Genomic DNA, 23,716 nt, shown 5'->3' on the forward strand with positions numbered 1-23,716 from the left:
GCAGATCTGTTGGGGGTGCCCCCTGTGAAGATCTGACTAGGACTAAAGGGACAAACTGTGATGGATCTGATGTGACAATGGCAGGCTGGCCTGATCCTTATAAGGACAGGAACCTTTTGGCTGCTGCTGTAACCCCTCACTGGTTGTCTTGGAGACAGGGTGTGTGTGTGTGTGTGTGTGTGTGTGTGTGTGTGTGCGTGTGCGCGCGCATCTCAAATCTGCTACGCAGGTTTGCCCCGGAGATGCCAGCAGTGGGGAGGCAGACCAACCAAATACCCTTGAGAGAAGGGAAGGAAAAGACTGGCCTTCACTTTTTAACTTATTTTTATTATGAAAAACTTGAAGCATACAGAAGAATAGAGTATATGGTACAAGGAACCCCAGCTACCCATCACCCTGCTTCAACAATCACCAACTCTCAGCCAATCTTGTGCCATCTACAACCCCTCCCTTCCTCCTGCATCTCAGATATTTAGAAGCAAAACCCTGACAGCAGTCATCTCTTTCGCAAATATCAATATTTTAGTATTGACTCCAAAAAAACGGAGTGGGGTTTATACCACCTTCACCCCTACTAAAACTAATGCTTTAATATCAGCAAATATCTAGTCAGTGTTCAAATTTCTTTAGTGGTCTCATACTGTTTTCTTTACAGTTGGTTAAAATTGGGATCCATACAAGGCTCATCCATTGTGATTGGTTGATATGTTTTTTTACATCTCTCAGTCTTTTTCTTCCCTTGCAATGTCTTTGTTGAGAAACGGGGGTGGTTGTTCTGCAGAATCTGGATTTTGCTTATTGCATCACCATACACGTTCCTCTCCCCCTTATATTTCTTATTAATCAGTAGTTAGATCTAGAAGTTACTTAGATTAACGCTTGTGTGTGTGTGTGTGTGTGTGTGTGTGTGTGTGTGTGTGTGTTTATGGTTTCCCAGTAGCTGTTCTGTATTTTCCTTTCGAAGGCACATAATGTCTGGTGATGTTAGCAGCATTCATGATTATTGGATCCATTAGAGGTTGCAAAATGGTGGCAAATAAATTCTATCCTCTGTCTTTGTTAGCTGGAATACTGTACTTCTATAAAAAGAAGCTTCCTTTAGCAACTATTTGGTTACTGTAAGGTATGGTTCATACCAGAAAGGAGATATGCTTGATTCTCTCCTTTTATTTAACAGTTTTCTTTTTCTTTTTTTAGATTTTATTTATTCCTTTTTTTTTTGTATTTTTCTGAAGTGAGAAGCAGGGAGGCAGAGAGACAGACTCTTGCATGCGCCTGACTGGGATCCACCCGGCATGCCCACTAGGGGGTAATGCCCATCTGGGGCATTGCTCCATTGGAATCGGAGCCATTCTAGTGCCTGAGGCGGAAGCCATGAAGCCATCCTCAGTGCCCAGATCAACTTTGCTCCAATGGAGCCTTGGCTGTGGGAAGGGAAGAGAGAGAGAGAGAGAGAAAGAAGACAGGGAAGGGTGGAGAAGCAGATGGGCGCTTCTGGGTGCTCTGGCCAGGAATCGAACCCAGGACTTCCACACACCAGGCCAATGCTCTACCGCTGAGCCAACTGGCTAGGGATTATTTATTCATTTTTAGAGAGAGAGAGAAGAGGGGAGGAGCAGGAAGCATCAACTCCCATATGTGCCTTGACCAGGCAAACCCAGGGTTTCTAATTGGCAACCTCAGTGTTCCAGGTTGATGCCTTATCCACTCTGCCACCACAGGTCAGGCAACAGTTTTCAAGATAATGAGTTGGATTCTTAACATCCTCCAAAGATGACAAATGAGTTTATGCTTTTTTTCTAATTATCATAGTGAACTCAGATTTGGATGTACGGAATACATTTCAGTCCAGTGCAGTTATTATTCTTACTGATACTCCAACTGTCCCACCTTGGTTCAGCTTTCCTATCACATTGTCCCCTTCATCTTTTCTGAAATGACCCCAGAAGTCTTTGAGAGCTTCCATGCTACCTGGGTGACAGAATGTTCCAGGTCCATCTTGCACCTGTCCTGCCTCAGACCTGGAATCAGCCGTATGTGCACAGAACCCTGATTTCTCATTAGAAGTGGTGTTTAGAGACCCTAATCTGAGTCCTGGAGGTGCTCACTGCTACTGAATCGGTCATTATTCCCCACCTTTTCAGTGGGCAGAGCTAGGAAACACATGCTTTATTCTGTAAGGAAAATTATAGCATGGGTTCATCCTGATGCTTCTGATTCAAATTCAGGACTGCAGGTTCCACTCTGTCTCTGTGATTTTACATCCTCATCTTCTTTCTTCCATGACAGTGTGACAAGGCCTGCTTCTGAAAGCAGAGCTCCTCACATGCTCCCTCCATCAAGCAGGAAGCATGTGAGAAAGCACTTAAGTCTTTCCTTCAGAAAGGACTCCAAGCTGTCTGAGAAAGGCTTAGATGTGGCCCCAGGGGAAGCCCACATCTGGGTCCACAAGGGACCACATCCTCAGGGCAGATGAGCCAGTTCTTTCCATCACACAGGGTGCACCTGCTCATTTAGCTGCTCTCTATCCTGGCTGTTCACCTGAGAAATGATAAAAACCCCTCAGGCCTGCCCTTCCCCCCCATCACACTTAAGTCAGACTCTCTAGGGCCAGGACCCTATCATCAATATTTTTTAAAGCAGTCCAGGTAATTTGAATGTGCAGCCAGGGTTTAAAAAAAATCACAGCTCTACCTCTTACTTCTCAAAGAAAGAGAAGAAAGAAGCAAGGAGTAATGATAAAACAGTGCTACCTTCGAAGCCCACTGGCTCTGGTTTGAATTCTAGCCCTGCCAGTTTCTAGCACTGAAATCTCTGGAATAGCACCGATTGCTAGAACTTTCCACAATCATCAACATGGTCTGTAGCTACGCTGTCCAATGTGGTACCCACTAACCACACATGGTGAGTGGTGGGCACTTGAACTAGTGACACCTAGGAAGTGAATTTTGAAATTTTGAAATTTTTAACTAATTTAGACATAAATAGCCACAAGTGGCTAGTAGCTAACGATTTGGACAACGTCACTCTGAAAAATCACTTAACACCTAGGAACTTCATATCTGTAAAATAGGGACCAATAAGAGTTATTGGGTTGTCAGGATTAGAGATAATGCATATTAAGTGCCTGGTGCACACAAGGCATTCAATAAAGTGTCAGTTATTTCCTTATTGACATCAGCCTTTCATTCTTTAAAAAAAAGCTTGCCTGGAAAAATGAGGGCTCAGAAACATCCCACCACTGATACAAGAAATTTTAAGCTGTTCCAGAAAAATCCTTGGAAAATATTCCTTAATTGTCAAGTTCAATTGCAGCAGGAGGTTATTAGTTCTGAGGGCTGTATTTCATTACAGATCTTGCCGCAGCTCAATAAATTAAGCACTCACAATAACATGTTGCTTTAATCCCCTCTCGGAACAGGTTCAAGTTGTTTGGTTTTTATATTAGCACAGCCCTCGCAAGGCCACTCACACTGGGCCCGTTTCTTTTCCCTCAATTCATCAGCAACTCGGGATATATCTTTGCATCTCCTGACCAGCAGGAGGGAGAATTCGGTGCAAAGCAGACCTCCTTTTATCAAAACTGGAGTGTTTCCCCGTCCTCTGGCCTTTACAAGGTCCGTGTTTCGTTCGCTGAAATTACTGGCAGCTGTCTCTGCAACTAAGACAGAAAGCAACACCTCTCAGCAGCCCAGCTCTGGAAGCATAAAAGCAACTCACCATGGCTTTTCCATTCTCATCTTCTCTCTAAGTGGCTGATAATCTCACAGTAGAATTTCATTTCCCCTAGAAACTTGGCACCGGAGGTGTCAGCCTGGGAACATATTTGTTTGTGTAAATTAAAAGAAAAGTATGTTTTGACCATATTTAAGTTCTCACTGTACTAGAGAAATAAATACTGGGTTTCACAACGCTTCTCGCTGCACGGTCCTGGCTCACCTCCCCAAACTCCGCCTTTGTTTATAAAGCTCAAGCTCATGAGAACTCTGAACAGCTTATTGCCTCAGAAAGCTACCGGGCTGACCTCGGAGGGACATGTCCACCCGCCCACCCAGGCCCACAAGAAACATCTACTTACCTCATTTGGGATTTGCTTTCCCTGACACACTGTGTCCTTGCCAGGGTGTGCGCGGGGGGCTGGAAACAGGCACCCTCACACGTGCATTGTTGGTTGGTGTGGGGATGATATCAACTTTTTGAAGGACACTGGGCAATAGCTGTAGAAATGAAAAGTGCACATATCCTCCGATTGAGAAATTCCACTTCTTGGAGTGTATCCTATAAGTATACTTGGACACAGGCCAAAGAGCATATATGTTATAACAGCAAAATCCTGGAGTTAACTGAAATGTTGGCCAGTGCGGACAGGTTAAATAGGTGCAAGTATAGAACTCACTAGAAAGAATGAGGTGGGTGGGAGGGGTGTCTTGTCTTCAGGATATATTCTCACACCCCTGGTTTTCTTAATGTTATGAGGAAAAAAGTGTATGTGCCTGAATATGCTTAGAAAATTTATGGGGCTCATGCAAACTGCCTAGAGCGGTTACTTTTAGAAAGTGCAACTGGAGTTAAAGGGGTTCCTCTATTGCCCACATTATACTCTTCTGTACTATTTTTCTTATCATAAGCATGTTATTATTTTTTAAAATTGGAATAATTAAAAAGCATAAAATGGTGTTTCAAAAATCATTTACACACTCTGATTGGAGCAACATAATACAACAATAATACTCTTGTCATTACGTATCTGTGGGGCCAGTGGAGTGGTGGTCAGAACCTTTGCTTTTCTGGTCTTTGTGGAAATAACCTGTAGTGGGCTGAGTGGCGGTCCCCAGAGAGATAAGACATATCCATTTCCCAATCCCTGGAACCGGTGCATATTACTTTATATGGCAAGAGATGTGACTAAGTTAAGGGTTGAGACGAGTTGTTTATCCTGGACTATCCAGATAAGACACTAAATGTAATCTCACATGCATCCTTTAAAGACAGAAGCAGAGACAGACAGAAAAATGTAAGAAGACACAGGCCGAGATTGGAGTGGTGTGGCCACAAGTCAGAAAATATCAGAACCACCAGAAGCAACAAAAGGCAATGAACGGATTTTCCCCTGGAGTAGCTGGGGCCACGTGGCCCTGCCAGACTTTGGACTTCTAGCATCCAGAACGGTGAAATGACTAAGTTTTGTTGTTTTAAGCCACTTAGTTTGTAGTACAGTTGATGCCTGAACAACGCACGGGTTAGGGCTATGACCTCCTGCATAGTAAAATAAAATCTGTGTATAACTTTTGACTCCCTCAAAACTGAGTTGTCACTCTGTATCCATGGGGCATTGGTTCTAGGACTCCTGGGATACCAAAATCTGCTGGTGTTCAAGTTTCTGATATAAAATGGCACAAATCCATGCACACAGTTGGTCCTCTGCTTCCGTGGATGCCCAACCGTAGACTGAAAACAGTTAAGGTATTTACTGGAAAAAAAAAAGTGTATGAGTGGACATATGCAGTTCAAATCCACGTTGTTCAAGTGTCAACTGTCATTTGTTATGGCAGCCCTAGTAAACGAATACTTCACTGACTAGGTCTTTTAAGAAAAAAAACTTCGCAGAACTGTGGTTTTGGTGAACAAAAAGCATTCACTCATTCCAAAGATATTTATTGAGCATCTACAACAGGGATCAGGAACCTATGGCTCGCGAGCCAGATGTGGCTCTTTTGATGGCTGCATCTGGCTTGCAGACAAATCTTTAATAATAAAAAAACAATAACGTTAAAATATAAAACATTCTTGTGTATTACAATCCATTCATTTCCTACCGCTCATGTTCATGGTTGCAGGTGGCTGGAGCCAATCACAGCTGTCCTCTGGGACAACACCAAATTTTTACTGGATAATGCGTAACATACACAGGCCATTATATGGCTCTCACGGAATTACATTTTAAAACCTATGGCATACACGGCTCTCTCAGCCAAAAAGGTTCCCGACCCCTGATCTACAAGGTGGCAGGCAAAGTTCTAGGTGCTGAAGATATAGCAGAGGACAAATCAAAGATGCCTGCCCACCCAGAGGGGACATTTCAGTGAGAGATAGTAAGTAAAATAAATGGAACATAGGGAAGAACTGATGGTAGTAGAGGAGCTTAGGAGAGTAAGAAAGCATAGAAAATGGAAGGAGGCAGGAAGGGGACCGGGAGAATGCGTGCACCAGGAAGGTGATATTGGAGCAGAAAAAACCAATACAAAACTTGACCTTCCAAGTGACCACTAGTTGGACCAGAATAATAGGAATGAGTTCCCCTTTCTCCCCTGTTTCTTCCTCCCGCCTCCTCCTTCCCATGCTCGCTGCCAGCCTGCTGTGTGTCAGCAGCTGGGGGTGCAAAGATGAGTAAGACCTGGGTCCCCACTCATGGGAGGAACAGTCATAAACAAATCACTACAAATAGAACATGGGCATTGGCGCAGCGGCCAGGACCAGCTTCATGCTCTGCCCACGCTGGAGAGCAGGGCGGGAGAAGTGGGTGTGTGTTGGGTCCGGGAGATAGAGGCAAGAGGGAACAGGGTGGGAATGTTTAGCTCTGATTTCAGTGGGAAATTAATTGGGAATGGCACATGGAGGTGTGTCTAGGCAGTGGTGAGACTCAAACAATATAACAACCAGTTCTCTGCCTTAACCATTTTAAGTATAAAAAAAAGATATACTAAAAGGTCATTTATTATCTCATGCATTTAATACTTAAATAAGGACAATAAAAGAGGTACACAAAACTAGATTGTTATGAGTTTTAAAATATTAATGAAAAAATATTAAATAATATCTGAAAAAAAACCAATAAAACTATTAAGATATTTCCATGTTGCTTCTTGACTGGCATCCTCACTTTCAATTTTTTTTCACCTATGGACGGAATGAACATTAATTACTACGGACACTTAGAATACACTGTTGCACAGATGAATGTTCAAAAAGAGTAAAGAATGGAAATTTGTGATTTCCACATTGGGCGGCTGCCCAGGGGCCCACCTTAGAGAGAACCCTGATTACAAGTGTCATTTTAACAATTGGTTCACGAAACTCAACAAAAAATTAGGTATCGGTTCTGCTGAACCCGTGCGAACCAGCTGAATCCCACCACTGTGTCTAGGGATTCTCTTATCTCTTATCTTATCTTAAAGCAGGCACACCTAAGGGAGAATAACCTGCCCCTTTTATTTTCACATAGTCCACAAAGATGGACACAGTCCCCAAGTGTGGAATTGGGATGCTTTGGGCAACACAGAAACCAGAGTTGATCTTATTGGGGTAAAATGGGGCATCTATCCCTTCCAGCAGCTATTACAGAGAAAGGGAGAGGTTGAGCTGCTCTTGGATCTAGGTACTGGAAGGCTCCGGAGTCAGACACAGCACTATTTTCTCTCCTATCCCCCACCTGCATTCCATCCCTCATTTCTCTTTCTCTCTGCTTACTGACCTCAATATCTGGGACCACTGGTAGCTTTGGGTACTGGAAAGGGCAAAAAAAAAAATCAACCTTCCCACCAGCTCCAGTTAGGACAATCCTGAATTGGCCATTTGGGTCACATGACCACACCTGGACCAATCACTGTAGCTGGGCTTAGAAGTGGGCTGCTGTGATTGGTGGTGCTGGGTAACGGGTGCACACCTGGACCAATTATTGTAGCTGAGTGATGGGTCTTATGAGCAGCCATCTTAAGCCATATTCCCACTGGGTGTCAGGTCTGTTACCGGAAGTGGGAGAGAAAGTGCTGGCAGGAAAAAACAAAAACAGAGCCACCTACCTCTGGAGCCTTCTCCTGGTGATGCTACTTCTGCATTCACTCTGTTGAGCTGGGCTTTGTTTTAACATGTACTCTAGCTTTCTATAAACCCCAAAGCTGCCAGGACTTACTTAGACCTTACTGTTGTAATTTTTTTTTTTTGTAATTGTTATTACATTACTTTGATCACATTTAAAATGTTTTGTTCATCTCTGGCTAATGATTGCCTCTCCTACTTCTATGGGGAGGAACTGTGTCTGTCTTGTTGGCTACTATATTGCTCACATCCAGTGCACAACCTCTTATGTATAGTAGGAACTCAAATAATTGAATGAATGAGTGAACATTCACTCATTCACTGAATATCCTACAGAGGACAGGAGGAGCTGCAATATCCTTATTTGTTCTCTCCTCAATGAGTCCCTCTCCTCCCTCTTCCCAGTCGTGTTGCATACATATGACAAGGTCGTTAGTCTAAGTGCCTCCTTGGGTGGCATCCTGACACACTGAAGGATCCAAGTTTCTGGATGAATTCTTGGGTTGAAAGTCTAGATAAATGCAAAAAATAAGGTTCAATTGGTTGGGAGAGGCTCCTCTTAGAGAAGGATAATGGAGCTCTGTCTGAGCTGGGAGGGATCGGGTGCCATGACTGGTTGCCAATGCCTGCCATGGCCACCTGCCTCTAATGGGCATTTCTGGTCCTCCCGCTGCTCTGGGTTGTTTGCTAACCAGTGGGCCTCTGTTCTGAAGACTGCAGCCCTGTCATTTGCTGTGATATCAGAGTACACTCAGAGTCCAGGACAGAATGGTGTAGCCAAGTAAAACAACTGTAAGCTCTTAGGGAAGAAGGCTTAAGACAAATGGCTATTTTTTTTTAAAGTACTTATAACCTGCATGTCAGCTGGGGTTATCTTATTTTTGGAGAGTCAAATGCAATGGGTTTTAACCCTATCCCACACGGGAGACCCAACATTCCTTGGAACCTGTCCAGGGATTGGGGGTAAGGGCTGCTATATCTCTCCTAGGCACCAAAGACTCCAAATCCCTGTGTCCAATGAATCAATTCTGCTTGGGCAGCCTTCTGCTGGCCTCACGGGCACATGACCCTTGCGGTTACATAGGGTCAATGTTTACTTTGATGCTCTGCTGTTGTCATCTTGAACTTATTTTAATAATTCTTGAACGAAGGGCTCCAGACTCGCATTTTGAACATCATGTAGCCAGTCCTGCTTCACTCAGGGGCTACTCCTTTTCCACCGCACAATGACCCACCCTAGATCCTGCCCCAATCCCTCCATCCTCCCCAAATTCCATTCACACAAGGATGTGGTTGTAGGAGATTTGAACTGAAGGTTTGGGGCAAAAGAAAATGTTGACCTCTCAGCCAAGTCAACAACATAAACTGCAGTGTTTAAACTAGCTTCCAACTACTTAGTGGGGAATAAAGTAGAGGAGAAAAGGCTGAAGAATCAAAACTGACAACAGTTGATACCTGCTGAAACCAGATGATGAGTATGGGGTGCTTGTTATAGTGTTTTCTCTGCTTTCAGTGGTAGGAAATTTCCAGAATACAAAATTGGACAAGGCAATATAAGATATGTCTCAGGCAGTTCCTCAGAAAGTTAAATATGGAGTTACCCTACGACCCAGGATTTCCACTCCTAGGTATAGACTCAAGAGATGAAAACTTATGTCCGCACAAAAACTTACACACCAATGTTCATAAAAGCCAAAAAGTGTAAATAAAATGTCTACCAACACACAAACGGAGAAACAGAAATGTGGATATTATTCAGCCATTAAAAGGAATGCAGTTCTGAAAGGTACTACAGCGTGGATGGACCTTGAGAGCATTGCGCTAATTGAAACAAGCCAGTCACAAGGGGTGACATACTTCATGATTTCCGTTTACATGAAATAGCCAGAATGGACTAATCTATAGACAGAAAGTAGATTAGTGCTTGCTTAGGGTGGGAGACGGGGTGTGTTGGAGGATTAGGGGTGAGGGCAATGCCAAAGGGTATGGAGTTTCTTTTCTGAGGTGACAAAAATCTAAAATTGACTGTCATGATGGTCACCTTTGAATATACTCAAAGCCACTGAATTATATACTTCAAATGGGTGAACTATATTTTAAGTAAATTATATCTCAATAAAACTATTTAAAAAAAATTAGGCCCTCCTGACAGGAATCCTTAAGCTTCAGCTTCCTGCCTCCTGGGAAATCCCCCTGCCTCAATCTCCTCCACCCTCTCCCCACACCCAACTGCCACCCCTACTTTTGGCTACCTTTTTTTTTTTGTGCCTTAAGATTTTTTTTTTTTTGTATTTTTCTGAAGCTGGAAATGGGGAGGCAGTTAGACAGACTCCCGCATGCGCCCGACCGGGATCCACCTGGCATGCCCACCAAGGGGCAATGCTCTGCCCATCCGGGGCGTCGATCTGTTGCGACCAAAGCCACTTTAGCGCCTGGGGCAGAGGCCACGGAGCCATCCCCAGTGCCCGGGCCAACTTTGCTCCAATGGAGCCTTGGCTGCGGGAGGGGAAGAGAGAGACAGAGAGGAAGGAGAGGGGGAAGGGTAGAGAAGCAGATGGGCACCTCTCCTGTGTGCCCTGACCGGGAATTGAACCCGGGACTTCCGCACGCCAGGCCGACGCTCTACCACTGAGCCAACCAGTCAGGGGAGATATTTTTAATTCTCTGAGAAGATGACCTTTCCAAAGCCAAAGTACCCCACTGAGGTACAGTGGTCCCTCATCTATTGCAAGGGCTAGGTTCCAGAACCCTCTGTGACAAGCAAAAATCTGTGAAGTAGCAGCCTTATGTTTAATTATTTATATATTTTAAGGCTTTATTTCGATTTAATATTCTTTTAATATGTTTTAATTAATATTTTTATATTGTTTTCTATTTTTTTAGGCTAGAAAATGCTTATTCTGTTGCAAAAATAATTAAAATAATAAATATATAAAAATACCTATATACTGCAAAATTCCACAATATGGCAAAAAGTTTGCGATACGAAATTAGATATATACAATTAAAAAATCCGCAGTACACTGAGTCCGCGAAAAGTACACCATGATATGGTGAGGTACAACTGTATTCTCCTAAATTATAGCACTTCTACAACTTTAAAAGCTACTCAGTTGACAGCTATTAAAGTTACCACTTAAAAATCCCCATGGTGTGCCATTGTGGCAGTCACTAGTAAGTCCTTACAGCTGTAAATGCCAAGAGCATCGTAATTCTTTCAAGGAAAGAGAGACCTACTCAACTTCTCCAGAGCCAGTTGTCTTTGTTCTGAAACATAACTCTTAGTCACCTCCCAGGTAGGGAGAGAAGGTGGCAAAGAACATCTCCAGGGCCACGTTTTTCTTAACTGAAAGGCAGGTATTGGGGTCTGGAACAGGGGTGGGCAAACTCTAGTGTGTGGGCCAAATTCAGCCACTTCCTATTTTTGTAAATAAAGTTTTATTGGAATACACAGACATATCTATTCATTTGTATGTTTATCTACAGCTGTTTTGTTACAATGGCAGAGTGGAACAGCTGTGGCAGAGACCAAATGGCCCACGACATCTAAAATACTGAATTACTGGCCCTGGGGATGGGAGATCTGGACTTGGAAGCCCAGCTGATCAAAGGCTGGATGTGTGACCTTGGGCAAGTCAGTTCCTCTCTCTAATGTTTCCTCATCAGTAAGCCAGAGATGGTAACAGTGCCTCTTTTATATAAATATGTTGCGTGTGCAACTAAAATGATTTCATACATGTCAAGTGCCTGGTATCCAACATGTGTTGGCGATTATGATGTTATCTAGAAAATGAGGATGGCAACCCCTACTTCACAGGGTTATCAGAAGCAAGGGAGATAACACCTTTGCAAACAGTTGGCAAAAATCGTCTAAATGTTTATTATTGTTATAAATCCCTGCAAGGCTTTTGAGATTATTCTTTGCTTCTTAGTAATATTTATAATTTGGAGCTTTGAGAGTATTGAAAAACTCTAATTTCAGAGGAAAAAAAGGACATTTAATCCAAAAAACCCAAACTTTCACTTATCAGTTCAGGAAATTGTGCCCCCTGACGATGACAACGAAACCTGCCCAGAACTAAAACCCGAGCATTCTTTCTGCTGAACGCTACATTTCCCCCAATGCAGGAGCACGGGAATCCAGGCCCTCGTGCTTTTCAGTATTCATGTTGTCTCTGAGCTCCCCACAAGAACCTGTTAAATAGGAATTTGCTATAGCTTTTGGCAAACAGGTTTGGGGCAAGGAGAAGAGACTTGTGTCTCCACACCCTTTGGGGGCTGTGCAGAGAGCCTGCTGAGGTGGCCAGGACTGCCACTGTACCATCAACAACCTGCTTTCCTGGAAGGTGTCTTTCCAATAGGTTTGGTTCTGGAGATATAGCAGCCTCCCATTTACTAACTGTATCACAGCTATTAACTGAGCAGCTAGTACATGCTAGGCCCTGGGGATATGGTAATGAGTGAGTTGGGGCCTCTGCCCCTGGCAACTGCCCCGCCTGCTTTCTAATAGGGGCAACAGACAAACAAGTACATACTTGGACAATTCAGCTCCCAAATAAATCTTCATATTCTCCCCAGAATTTCAGTCCCACACTAAACACTGTACGAGGGGGTCCTGGGGTAACGACACAGTTCTGTCCCTACGACAGTGATGTAACCTGAATTTTGGTGTAAGTAGAAACACACCCTAGCCCAGTGGTAGTCAACCTGGTCCCTACCGCCCACTAGTTTCATGGTGGGCGGTAGCGAAGCAACCAAAGTATAAATAAAAAGATAGATTTAACTATATTAAGGTGTTTTATAAAGATTTATTCTGCCAAACTTAGTGAAAATCCAACATAAAGTACTTGGTAAATAATTATTATTATATGCTTTCACTTGCTGTTAACTCTGCTTTATAAATTTTATAAAGTAAAATTACTTCCCTACTTCATAAATCACCATTACTGTGGAACTGGTGGCGGTTAGAAAATTTTACTACTAACAGAGATACAGAAGTGGGCGGTAGGTATAAAAAGGTTGACTACACCTGCCCTAGCCTAACACAAACGGAACACTTGCACTTATAACAGTCCAAATGGCGTAAGTGTACTGGGGGACGCCAACTCCCTCACTCATATGGCCGCGTTACTGCGTATTCTTCTGCCGCACACAACCTAACTAGTTCACCCAAGTAGTCTGTAAGTATGGTGCTAATGCGTAAGCTGAGACACTCATGTCTCAATATTTTTAAGTTTTTATTGGAGTGAGCATTGTAAACTCAAAACGTCGTATGTCGAGACTGTCGTGACCCGAGGACTGATGATCTGGAACCGACTCTGGACCTGTCTGTATGATATATGGATGGTGGGAGTTAAGAGTGGCAAATTTGGAATAAGTCAGATCTGGGCAAGACTGGCTCCATAATTTGAAAACCCAGGGCTCCTGGTTCCAAAATTATTAAGAATTTCAAGACAACAGCAGCAGAGCATTAAAACAAGTGCAGGCCCCCAACCATGGAGCCGGCCCTGCACCTGGAGTCAAACACCTGTCCAGCTGGGGACACTGGACACATTTTTCCACCTGCCTGAGCCTCAGAACAGGAGATGCTCAGGCCCAGCTGAGGGCTGGTTGTGGTTAGTGAGACGAGGGGTGTAAAGTGCTTAGCAGGGAGGATGCACTCACCAATCTTACCCGTGTTCTCAGCCGGCCGTGACTGCTGCATTGCCTCCTATAAGAATAGTGCACATTTGTTATTCTTAGATAAGAGCTGAGACTTATATAGCACATGGTCGATGCCAGGCACTGTCCTTAGTTCTTTAGGGACGCCGGCTTATTTCATCCTCGCTGCAGTCCTATCACATAGAGATTTTTATTCTAGCACCTACACAGGGAAACTGAAAAGTAGGAACTTGCCCAAGGTCATCTGAGGTCACACACAAGTCAGTAGAAGAATCCAGATTCAAACAGGGGACATCTGGCCCCCAGGTCTGTGTCCTTAATCTAGCTGTGTGTCCCGGGCGTTGACACATTACTGACATGCACATGTGCATACACAGGCACATATGCACGCCCTTCCCTGACATGCTAATGCCAAGTGTACAGTGTGGAATTTCCCCCATAACATGGGATTTTCTTTCTTTGCATCCTCTTTCATCTGTCTCCTCCGACTCAACTGCGAGCCACGAGGGCAGGGCTGTATTGCTCCCTGCTGTACCTCCGGCACCTGTCACAGTGCGTTTGCACACAGTGGCTCCTCAACAGACATGCGCCCAGTGAAAGGAGGCAAGAAGCAGGTGTCCGGTGAGAGCACTCTGCCCCAGAATCAGCAGAAACCATCTCCCCCCTCTCCTGGCTTTCCTCACCGGAGGTCCTCCCATGTCGTAGGCTGGAGGCATTTAAGGGGTGCCTCGGGGACCCAGCCCACATCTGGCATGCTGCTGGGCAGGGTGGGTGTGGGTTGTGCTCTGGCGGCTGGGCTGGCAGCCACTTGCTGACCTCTAGGTGCCCGCCCCAGCTGGCCGGCTGGGCCCCAATGCCACCCCCTCCCATGATACTGCAGAAAGTAAAACAGTAGTCTGCCCCTGCCCCGTGCTTGCTGTTCCTCCTCAAAGCCACCAACCAGCCCAGGAGGTGGGTGGGGAGCTGGTGCCCCAGCCACGTACAGGGTGGCCCATTTGAGGGGAGCCCCTCCAGGCCAAGGGCACTGCTGTGTCCCCCGCCCTCCCCCCAGGGCTGCTAGTGCCCTATTTGGGAACAGTCAGAGCTGCCAGACTGAGCCCCTGCTCTGAGGCAGAGGGTTTATTATTCTCCCCATTTCACTGAGAAAACTGAGGCCCAAGAGGTGCCCTGGCCGGGAAGGAGGTTGCTGGGGCATCGTGGGCCTAACATTAAGAGGCAAATAAGAGCTATGGGTGGGTGTAGGGCAGAGGTCCAAGGGGCTCTGTCTCATTGGTGTTGGCAAGCAAGGATGGGAAGACATGTGACAGCCAGATTGTCATGGACGGAGCCCTCCACAGAGTTGAACTGGCAGCCCACCCTTCTGTCCCACCCCTCCCCACCCCAGCTGCATGGAGTCATCTTGAAAATCCCTAAACAAACAAGAACACTGGAAAATTTCACAAACTTCCAACCTTATTTCTGCTCTATCCTCAAACCACCTGTACTCTTTAATATTTTTCTTTCAAACAATTCACCCTTTTTTACTTACATAAATTGATGTAAAAACAAATAAGCAAAAAAAAAAAAAAAGTGGGGTCCTCTAGTTCTACCCAAAATTGAAATCTAACCGCTTGCTTCGAGTAGAAATCAGTTGTACAAAAAATACTTATTAGAATAATTTAGCCAGGTACCACTTAAAATCACCGAGTAGATGGATGGGCACATCAGAGCTGGGAAACTTCCATTCCTGAACGGGGGGGAAATGGAGGCCCAGAGAGGTTGAGTCACTTGCCTGGGGTGACAGAGAAGAGTTGGCAGAGCTCTGGGTGGCTGATTCCAGGAACCAGAGCTTACTGTGGGGCCACAGTCTCCCCTCCTGTCGAGTTGTCTCAGGGTATCAGGCAGGTATTAATAAAGATCAGCACTAACACACACTTGCCACGTTGAACGCTTTCACTGCCCCATTTTCAAAGAACCTTCGAAGCTGGTGTATCACTTGAATTCATTACAACATTGGAACAACCAAGAACCCTTTGAGACCAGAGCACAGGGTGTTGCCCCTCCCTTGGAAGATAGGGAAACTGAGGCAGACAGCGGGGAGGTGGTTTGTCTCAGGTTGTGAGTAAGCAAGCCAGTTCTGTCCAGGGGCCCGTGCCAAGGTGAGGCTCCCAGAGGCACTGCTGGAAAGGACCAGGCTGAATGTGAAATTCGCCTCGTCAAACAGGCAGCACTTGTTTCTTTCTCACTTTCCCCACCTCCCCCCAGGAACCCCCATTGCAAATGCTGACGGTAGCCACAGCCCCCCATTTCCCAGGCCTGACCTCCAAGATCCTGCCCCTGCAGGGCAAAGAGTATGCTTAGCCACCTGTGTTTGCGGATGACATCTTTTTCTTTTTTGTGATGGTAACCAGTTCTGAGCGCTGTTGAGGGGAGACCTATCAGGGACCAGAAGAGAGAACTGGAGGGTAGGGGGAGGAACATCTTTCTCTTTTTCTTTAGTTGTTGGAGGAGCTCAGACCTGCCATCTTCCCAGCTGTGCAGGGCCAGCCCAGTGACCCCCGAGGAATACTGCAAGAGCAATAAGGATTTTTAGGGGCATTATGATAGTGGAATGGAAACACATCTGCCCCCAAAAGTCCCTCATTTTCCCTGCGGTAATGAACCAGCTGGGCAGGAAGTGGTGGCTCTCTGAGAACCAAGAGCCAAAACTAAAAAGGAAAAAATGTACAAAGTTAGAGCAAACTTTCAACAAACCAAGGCTTTCCTGGTGTACGGTGGCTCCACCCAGGCTCCCGAAGGCTGGTAATGATTGGCTGATATTCATTGGGCTAAATGCCTTTCCACACAGTGGCTTCAGTATAGATGCGCCTCCTCTATGCCCAGAAGAACCAGGATCTGGAACCCCAGAGCAGGTTACAGATCATTCCCTAATGCCAGGCCACTTGCCAGAGACTGTGACATTCCCCAAGACCCCAAACGGTTATTTCAAACTCTCAATAATGTCCTGAGAGAACCACGAGTCCATCAGTACCTCCTCCCCTGCAATGTGGGAAAGTCAGTCAACTGGGAAACCCAGATGAAAATGTCTGGAAAGCAAGCAGCTGTTTCCACAGCTGTCCAGCCAACCAAAAGGTGAAGGGTTGGGTAGGGGAGAGTAGTGGTTATCGTTGATGGGGGGAAACAGGCGAAAATCACAGCTAATGGCCATGTGCCATCTTTGAGGTCCCACTACTAACAACTAAGAATTAAGGAGTCCAGGATAGTGGCTCCCCTGGGCATGTGGCCTCTGAAGTCTCAATCGGCAGGAGCCCCTTGTACCCACCAGCACCCCAGGCTGTGAAAGGGTTAACCTCTCCACCAGCCACTGACACCAGAGGAGGAGGCTGCTCACTCAGCAAGCTGGCATATCATACTGGGCCATCGCAGAAGAGAGGAACTGAAAACAGCCTCTGTGAGTTCTGTGAATGGAGGCATCCTTATCACTAACAGGACGAAAACGGGGCAAAATGCCTTCCCGACACAGAAGCAGCTACCCGGGCGCTTGCTGGATCACTGACACCTGTCGTGTGGCCTTGGAGCTCTGGCGGGGACTCTGGCACAGATACGGGCGAGCACCCAGCCACTGTCTGGGCCAGGCCTGCGAGGGAGCGATTCTACACTCGCCATGTGACAGCCGGCAACCAGATCTGTTCTTTCAAGCAGCACCTAAAATGTTCTTTGGGTGAACCTAAGGCTAAATATGGCAAGGCCTGCGAGTGCCCAGGCTGGACCTTTTAATACCATTCTGAGATGCAATCAGGAACCCACGAGGCCTTTTGGTGGCCTGGCGTCTAGTTACTGGGGCCAAATGGGAGTCCCGTGGGAGTGGCTGACTCAGGGCCGGGTGCACCTGCCCCAAGCGGGTTCTTTCTGCTGCCAAGGCAGGGCAGGCGGATTTCCTGCATTTTTTACTCCAGACTGCTCATCCAGTTCTCTTTCTCTCTCTCTCTCAATCTCACTCTCACTCTCTCTCGGCATAGTCCCAGGGGCCTCAGATGGAAGTTCCTTCATCGGCCCAGCTGGCCCAGTGATGGTCCCTTAAAGCCCCCTTTCCATTCCAAAGCTACAACCCTGTACTCTCAGCCCGGGGTTTCCTGCGTGACAAGGGGGCTCCCTCCGCTCCCTGGTGGAGGGAGGCCTGCTGGTAGGAGCACACGGACAGACGGATGGATGGACAGACGCTCAGGTAGCTTGCAGGCAGCTCAGCCGTGGGCCTGCTTTGTCGCTGCCTCTGCACCTCACCCTGGGCCCAGCCCAAGCAGATGGCTTGCTGGGAAGCCCCATCTCTGGCGAGCAGAGTCTCAGCCTGGGCTGCAAAAGCACAGCTCTGCTCCCAAACTTTCTAGACTTGAGTCTGCTCCTGCACAGGCAGATTTGCTCGGAGTCTGCCTCATCTGTTTCCCTTTAGCAAAGCGGGTTCTGCCCTCACCCGAGCCCACGTGGTCACCGCACAGTAAACCCTGCAGAGTCGCAGACAAGGCGGCCCTGGGGAGCCGAGCACCCCTCATTTTGGCCAAGAAACGCTGCAGGCTGGGCCCCAGGAGCAAAGACCCCTGAGCACTGGTCTGGGGCTTGTCTGGGCTCTGGTGTTGGCTCTAAGGCCACGTTCAGGCCTGCACTGGCAGCAGTCCAGGCCGTCTTGGGCAGAGATGCCAACAGGCCTGGGCACTGATCTCACCCACGAGTCCAACAAGACAGCCTGGCTTTCGGCACACCTCGGAGGAAACTTTCACACCAGGCCGCACAGCTCACCGCGGCTCGGCCAGCCACTCACTCCTTCCCTGCCGGCGCCAAGTCCTCGGCCAGAGGCTACAGCTGCCCCCGGCTGCCCAATGCATTTTTTAAATGGCTTTCTGGTGACACGAACACGAGTTCTCATTTTCTAGGTGTGTCTTCCTTTCACCTACTGGTGCGGCCATTCAAGGACACTCAGAAACAATTTGGCTTTGTGGGTCCTTAAACTCAAATGCTTTATATAAAGAAGATGATGTCAAATCAGAAACTTTTAGGCGCTGCAGAGATTTGCTTATGCCCCCCTACAGCTGAGGACGTCAAGAAAACAGCCTGTGATGACAAGAGACCATGAGGAGGGTTGGGGGTTCGGGGGAATGAAGGGACCCCCGCCCCCAATTCCACTCGTTCCAAACTCTCCTTAACACCCACCGTTTGGCCTGAAAAGCCTGCATGGCTACTTAGGCCTGAGAAGGCTATGGTTGTTTATATCATGTTCTTGTGGGTGTCTTTATTCAGGGTTCATTTTCACCTCATTCCAAAAATAAGAAGCAAAAAAAGACTTCACATTTTCCTGAGTTTGGGATGCTGGGCAAGAAAGGAAAGTTCCCACTTCAGTAACTCTAATCAAGTGTTTTCTTTTGTTAGCACGGGCCCTTGTTTCTCTGACCAGTGATTGATTTTAAGTACGGAGTTGGCCCTAACTTTTCCATCAGACTAATTTTCTAGTCTCACGCCTAAAGTAGCTGGATTTACTCTACAAACCCAATTAAAAGAGGGGGAGCCAATCTATTAGGAAGCTGGAAGTTTATTATCTGGCAAGAATCTTCTTTCTGTTCTTAATATAAGGTGGGAGGGGGCCTAGGAAACAAGAAACAGGGAGTGTTCCCTCCCTCGTGGGGACTTTTCCAGCTTTCATTTGTTTGAGTCAGACATGCAGGTTTTATTTTTAAGGAAGTATTGGTTTCACTGCAGCAGCACCTTTAAAAATTTTACCCCCAGCTAGACCAAATTCTTTTCTATTGGAAAAAAAAAGTTTTTTTGCAATGAGATTTGCTATGCGTATGGCTAAGAACGAAATTCAGAGTTGCTATTTTCCCCCCTAAATCCACAAGTCTTGGGGGAGGGAGGGGATAGCAACTGCTTAATGAATTTTACGCAGAAAATGAAAAAAAGGAGAAAAGGCAAAATGTAATAGGTGTGTGCATCAGTTCCATGTTGAGTTGTTTTTTTTTTTCCTTATTGGGTCGTGGGAGGGGTGGTGGTAAGAATGTGAAAAGAAGCTGATTCTTCTCCCGAGTTAATGACGACTTCTCACTTGCAAAGTACTGATTTATAATCTCTTCATCATACTGCTTAGCTTGTTTCCAGGCTGAGAGGGGTGAACGTTTGCTAAATGTATATTCATAATTGCATGCCCAGTTTCAGAGAGCTGAATTTAAGCAGTGACTATAGTGAGCACTCACATGTGACACTAAGCACTAAAGCCTGCCTGATTTTCCACACTTAACAATTCAGTCATTTCAACGTATGGCTTCATCGCCTCAATTTCAGCTCAGGGTCCTGGCGCAATATTCAGTGTTCCAGCCTGGGTAATTCACGGAAATCGCCCCTATTTGTAGAAGTATCATTAAAGGCTAATTTGGTGAGATATCCTTATTTAGCAGAGCAAATAGGATCTGACAGCCCGCCGGTGCTCTGACGGCGGTGACAATTCAGCAAAGCACAAACACAATTTCTTTTACAATGTGACAATTTCCCATCGCCCAGCTTCACTGGAACTGTGTGTGGGCTCTCGAAAATTGTGCTGTTTCATCGTGTCCCATAACAAAGAGAAAGGACTGTGGCAGTAAAACACTGCTTTTGCCAGGGCCGGGGGAGTGCGACTGTCATCGTGTGTCTGTGTGCCCTGTCTACTAAGCACTGACCCTTCCATCAAGGACTTTGTTGTGTTCAAAAACTTTTCAGGTACAGTTTACTTTTCTATTCCCTGTTGTGAACACTTGATTGAAATCCAGGTTTGCAAATAAACTTCAGGTACGTGGATGTCCGTAGGTTACAAATGGAGAGCAGGCTGTGTGTGTGTGTGTGTGTGTGTGTGTGTGTGTATGTAAATCAATACAACTTAATAAGGTTCATGTTCTGGGAGGGACATTCGTCCCCTACTATTCACCTTTGCCTTAGAAAATACCCTGTGAACATATCATGCAGAGTTTCTTATAAAATGACTTAGAGTGAGGCAGCAAAGAATTGCAAAGAAATAGTGTGATTCCACACGGAATCAAGCGGAGCGTTGCTCCTCTGACAAATCTAAAGGCAAATCTAATTATGATTCACGGTTTCAGTGGTGTTTGATTTTGGGGGTGTCAAATGCTTTGATGTGACCCATGTGCCATTCATTTCCTTCAAATCCTGTCCACGAAAACATCTCATCAAACCACTGGGTAAAAAAAAAAAAAAAAAATTGTACTTCTGCCTTCTCAAATCTCTTTTTGGCCTTCTAAGCAAAGAGGCCCTTGAATACAGCAGGTTCAACAAACTGAGGAAATATCCACATCCACACACACAAAAGAACACTCCCCAAAACAGCCTTTCACTTTTACCAAAAGTAGTAAAACTCCCCCCTTTCCTCTGACTTTTAGAGGCACAGCCTAGGGGTGTCAGCTCTCTCCCTCCCTCCCTTTGCAGGGGCTGCTGGGACCTGAATCCCTCGCTGTTGAGAATGACCCCAAAAGCGGGACTTTGTGGGCCAGTTGGATAAAACATAAACTCATCTCGCCCTCAAAACCCCGATTCTGGGACCACAGCCTTCAACATCTCCTTTTTGGAGAAGTGACCCCTCCCCAGCTCACAGCACCGGGGGCCGGCTGTGCCAGAGCCAGGATTTTGAAGAATCCTGTATAACTGAAGGAATCATTACAGGTTCATCTCACAGAAAAGCTGGGGTCCTGGAAGGGAGGGGGCATATCTGCCTACCCCACTGGGGCATCTTTTGCCTCTCTTGCCCCCAGACCCACAGTTGGGCCTGAAATGTTCCCAGGTAAGACGCTGGGTGCCCAAAATGTCCCTTAGCAAAGCGCGAAAGGCACGCCTGTGGTGCCTGGTACACTTCCACCCCCATCCCCACCCCACCCGACTGAAGCTTAGTTATTTGTGCCCTTAATTGTCTCTCATTAAAGTCAAATTTGCTGCTAGCCCAGAGTGGGGGAAATTATTTCCATCTTAATAGCTCAATTAGCCTCTGGGTTCTGATAGGCCACCCCCTCACATACACCTTTTCTCCCTACCTTAAACCCCCTCCTTTTTTCACAACTTCTCCTAAAAATAAATTATAAATATGGATGTGTCCTCAAAGGATCTGAGCGGCACATTCCAGCGCTCCTCGCGACGGGATTGGAAGCAGGAGAAACCAGAAACGCCACTTCCCCCACTCCCAAATCAAAATGCCTTCTGCTCCCCCCCCCAACTTTTGCCAGAGCAACTTTGTTAGTCTGCGACCCTGACATCCCGATCCCCACCCGGAACCCAGTCTTTCGGACTTCTGCCCAGCAAAAGCTAAAGCCAACGTGCTATGGCCGCCTGCTCCAGGAAGGAAGGGAAGGAGGGAGGGGGCAGCCAACTTTACTTTGGGGAGGTGGTAACTCCCTGGGGACTATCCTCCCGGCTCTTCCGGACGTCCGCAGTAGGGTGGCGCTGGCCCCCGTCCGTGCCGGAGGTGCCCCGGGCGCACGTGGAGAGGTGGGCGCGGAGGGCGCCGACCCGCAAGCAGGCGGCCTGCTCTCCGCATGGCATTGATATCGGGGTCACGCAGCGAGTCAGTTTCCCGAACGGGCTTTCCGGGGTGGGGGCGGGGTGGCTGCCTTTCAAACTGCCTCGTTAATTTCCCAGCCCGAGCCTCGGGGAGGTGGGGGGCTGCCTCGTCCCCATCCCACCTCCTCTCCTAACACGCCCCTCTCCGGAGACAGGGAGCGGGCCGGGGGTAGCTCACCCCACCGCGCTTCCCAGACTAGCGTCTCACACGGGGTCCCGGGAGAACCGCGCGCTGCCCTTCCCTGGCCGCCACCTCCCCGCTCCCGTTCCCACCCGCCCCCCGGGCAGGCGCCCCGCACCCCTCTCAGCCCCGGGGGCCTGGGCACCCACCTGCCGCGGCCCCTGCCCTAGCCCGGGGGAGGGGTGCCATGAAGGAAAAAGGGGAGACTCACCGCCGCTGCCTCCTCCCGGAGTGCAGGAGGTCCCCCGGGGCTGCGCCTTCCAGGGCTCCCGGGAGGCGTGCGCGGGGCAAGGGGTGGGGGGGTGTCCCGCGGGCCCTGCAGCCTCCGCCTTGATTGGAGCCCAGGCTCCAATCCTTCTCCGTGGGGTGGGGTGGGGGGCAGACTTCAGAAAAAAATCCCACCTTCCCCAGACGAGATCCAAGTGATGGGGTGGGGGCGCAGAATATCCTCTGCAGAGAGAGCACAGAGCCCACCGGGCTGCACCCGGCCTCCCCGGTCCGCTGCTGCCACAAAGCCGCGCCCCCGCCCCCTCCCGGCCCGGGCCCCCCTCCCCCGCTCCCCCCACGCCCTGTGGCCGGCCCGGGGCGGGGGCTGGGCCAGCCCGGGGTTGGCCGTGCTGGGGAGGCGGCGGTGGTGGATCAGGCGGCGGGGCGGCGGGGCGGCTCCTCCCCGGCCAGCCCGGGAGAGAGGGCAGGAGCCTGGAGCCGCGCGCGCTCGCTCGCCTGCCTAGGGTGGGGGCTGTGGCCGGGCCGGGGGTGCCTTCCTAGAAACCCTCGCCTAATTTAGTCAGCAGATAGGGGCATTCCTAGAAATGCGGCGGCGACGTCAGCTTCGACCTGTGGGGGCAGAGCCTGGGGGTCTCCAAACTGGGGGGTGGGGCAGGGATGAGCGAGTGGGGACCTTCCCCGCTTCCCATACCCGCTTGGCCGTGAGGAGGAGGGAGTCAGTCCATCCTGGTGGGCGGGAGGATGCCTCCACATGCGCTCTAGGGATTCCTCAGAGGGTGCAGGGGTGCCCGAGTGGGGACACATCCATTTAAGATTCAGACCCACCCCAGTGACAGGGCCAGCAGGCGCTTTTAGTCCTTCCTCCAATTTTCAACACCCGCCCTACCCCCATGAACAAACTATAAGTTGAGCAGCGCCCAGACTGTTCCCACACCTGCCACCCACCCTTTGGTGGCCACTTAACCTCCTTTGGGATGACTGTAGTTCCCTGGAAGACTGGGGTTTGAAACTGGACAGACAGCCTCTGTTCCCAAGAACTCCCCAAAATACCGACCCACTTTCAGGCCAAAGATAAAGTTGTGATTCCCCTTACCCATTCTAACGTGCTTTATTGCTGCTTTCACAGCCCCAGGCTGTGGGAGATAATTGGGAAATTGGGGGTAGAGCATGAGGGTGTCCTCGCCAGTTGGCAAAGGTCTGGCCTCTGGCACTGACCCCCCCCCCCAAACTGCTCCCCCTCCATAAAGTACATCAGGTTCCAACAGTAAAGTG

General features: G+C 47.9%; 1 long non-coding RNA gene across 2 annotated transcripts; it reads right to left on the minus strand.

Annotated features, from left to right (window-relative positions):
* Window positions 1–311: 311 nt before the first annotated feature.
* On the minus strand, window positions 312–22,710 carry LOC136334513 (uncharacterized). Of its 2 annotated transcripts, none has more exons than XR_010731168.1 (4): window positions 22,428–22,710; window positions 13,480–13,525; window positions 4,079–4,217; window positions 312–3,661 (listed from the first exon to the last, which is right to left on the minus strand). It is a non-coding gene; the product is annotated as an uncharacterized lncRNA (long non-coding RNA). The 2 variants fall into 2 exon arrangements; XR_010731169.1 differs by having other exon boundaries at window positions 312–3,814.
* Between the last annotated feature and the right edge of the window lie 1,006 nt (window positions 22,711–23,716).

The sequence above is a fragment of the Saccopteryx bilineata genome, chromosome 4, assembly GCF_036850765.1.
Source record: "Saccopteryx bilineata isolate mSacBil1 chromosome 4, mSacBil1_pri_phased_curated, whole genome shotgun sequence".
Taxonomy (NCBI): domain Eukaryota; kingdom Metazoa; phylum Chordata; class Mammalia; order Chiroptera; family Emballonuridae; genus Saccopteryx; species Saccopteryx bilineata.